The sequence below is a fragment of the Adiantum capillus-veneris genome, chromosome 18 (assembly GCF_014529385.1).
Source record: "Adiantum capillus-veneris isolate H3 chromosome 18, ASM1452938v2, whole genome shotgun sequence".
In the NCBI taxonomy this organism is placed as follows: domain Eukaryota; kingdom Viridiplantae; phylum Streptophyta; class Polypodiopsida; order Polypodiales; family Pteridaceae; genus Adiantum; species Adiantum capillus-veneris.
The window spans coordinates 109,115,641-109,118,162 of NC_140948.1; the positions used below are offsets into that span (position 1 = coordinate 109,115,641).

The 2,522-nt window shown below is 46.3% G+C and overlaps 1 pseudogene; it reads left to right on the top strand.

Moving 5' to 3' along the window:
- Window positions 1-624: 624 nt before the first annotated feature.
- LOC147436187 (uncharacterized) lies at window positions 625-1,583 on the top strand (annotated as a pseudogene).
- Window positions 1,584-2,522: the final 939 nt, after the last annotated feature.

The following is a 2,522-nucleotide window of genomic DNA, read 5'->3' on the forward strand; positions in this document are numbered from 1 at the left end:
TGTTCGATGCACCTGTTTGCTTGGTACTGACCTCAGAAAATATAAATTATGTTTGCTATTAAACTTTTCTGAGGTCAGTACCAAGCTAATAAGGGAAGGTAAACTCTGTTTGTTGCACTCGTTCGCTTGTACTTGACCTTTTTTGAGGTCAGTACCAAGCGAGTAGAGGCAATACAACCGTATTTGGTGTCAGGACAAGGGTCCTACGGGGCAAGGCCCAACCTAGGGGGTTAGGGACCTAGGCCAAGGGCCTGGACTGGACCAGTGTGGACTGGGGATCCGCTTAGGGCAAGAGATAGGAGCTAGGCCTATATAACGGGCGGTAGGGAGGAGGATCCTACATCTTAGTCTCCTAGGTCTTACACTGGTATCAGAGCCTAGGGAGGGAGCAGCCATGGAGGAGGGGATGAAGCATGGCCTTCTCTTCCATTCTCTCTCTCTCTCTCTCTCTCTCTCTCTCTCTCTCTCTCTCTCTCTCTCTCTCTCTCTCTCTCTCTCTCTCTCTCTCTCTCTCTCTCTCTCTCTCTCTCTCTCTCTCTCTCTCTCTCTCGATCACCTTCAACATGAAGCATGGCCTCTCAAGGGCACTCTGTCGCTCTCCGTTCGTAGACAAGCCGACGGGGCATGCCGTGGAAAAGAGTGCTTCACAGGCGGGGAAGGCGGGAAGAGAAGACCCGGCGTGTGCAGGCCTGCTTACGAAGGGTAGAGCCGCCGTGAGCCGTGTGCAAGCACCCCTAGCAGAGGGAAGCCGGTCACCTCTAAAAAAGCATCGCAGGTGGGCTCTAGGGGTTCGCCCTGCCCTGTTGGATCTTGCTCGACACTACGGCCGCCCCATTTTCGGGCTCTGTGGCGCATCCTCGCATGCTTTCTTTCCTGCACAGGCGGCAGAGAACGCCATTGCTTAAGGCCTTTTTGGGTTTCACAGAGAAATGCCCTAAGGCCATTGGCCTTGGGCACTTAAAAATAAAACTAAGGGAGGGTGCCCACGGGCTCACCCCCCCATTTTGCACCTCTTTGTTTATGCTTCACGGCACCATACCAAGCCACCGTATGGGACGGAGCAGTACAGATCTTCAACATGCATATTTTTTTTTGTAAACCTCAGAAATTCACAACAATTATCAAGTGAGTGCGAATTTTAGTTGCAACGGATTTCTCGAATGCAAGACAGTAGACGCAAGGAACATGAAAGGCATGCAAAGTACATCGATCATGAAAGCGACTAGCTTGTCATAGGATTGGAAGATTCGTCCAAATGCCACTGCATAAATTTGACATGCAAGGGAGATGTTTCTTCAGGGTATCAACAATATGCAGATATGCTTGAGAAAAAAGTGCACAAACGCCATGATCATTAGGTTTGCCATTTTCGAATTCCAAAGGTTTTTCTTAATCCATAAGTGAAGATTTTTTGCAGCATTCTACGGATAGGTTTTCGGAAGTTACTTTTTACTGCAATGGCGAGGCCTGCTGTTAGTTTGGCTAATGGGTCTGAAGTGGTGGTTACCATATGGGCTCTACGATGGCGAATTTTACCAATTGTGTTTGACACGATTTCGAGCAAGGTTGCGAGACAACAATGATGTCAACACTGGGTTCGAGGTTCATTAACATTCAAGCCAAGCAATCCAGATGGCACGTTGATACACATACATTATGAGGTACGAAATAACTTTCAATCGTGTTTACCAACTTTTTACATGCTCTCATCAATGGGCCAAAAGATTAGTACAAGAAAGCTTCAAGACCCTGAATTATGGAGGAAGGGAGTTTGTTTCAAGGGATGTTTGTCAAGGACAAATCTCACAGTGTCTATCAAGGACAAATGGCATGTAAGGCAAACACTATCAGGCAAGTCTATGCGAGTACTTTAGCAGGTATGTATGCTGCCTGAAATTTGCTTTTCCATGCTTGTACAATTTCAACTCTGACGGCATCGGCAAGGCTCGTGAGCATTCCCAAACGCATGTTTTTTTGGTTTTTCTGCAAACACGATGAGCAACATCAACTCACACTCAAGCACGGCTTGAGTGAGCAATGTTCTCATTCATGGATGGCAAAGGTCAATGCATGGTCGTGCTTGAGAATCTCATGGAGATCGGCACGGCATGTTGCTAATCTTGATGAAGGAGGCAGTAGGTGCTTGACAGGACCACCCATTCACGACCATTCAAGAAACTGTCAAGCAAATTGTTAGAGCTTGTCTCCGTAATCAAGCCAAGCAGGTACAAGGTACATATTTTGCCAGAAATTTTTATTTTTTGCTTTTCAATACATTGTACAATTCGACAAAGTCGCTGTTTGTGATTGCCTGACAAGATCGACTTTCTTTAAATAGGACATTTGTCGATGAGCAAGAATATTTGTAGCTCTGAGGCATGGTAGTATCCAAATTGGGTCTACTGAAAAGTATCATGCACAGACAAGACTTCCATGTTTGGCTTTTGCTATGAGCATACAAACTTGAGACGGACTTGACAATATGCCAGCAAGTTATTTCATGAGAAACAGACGGGCGTATC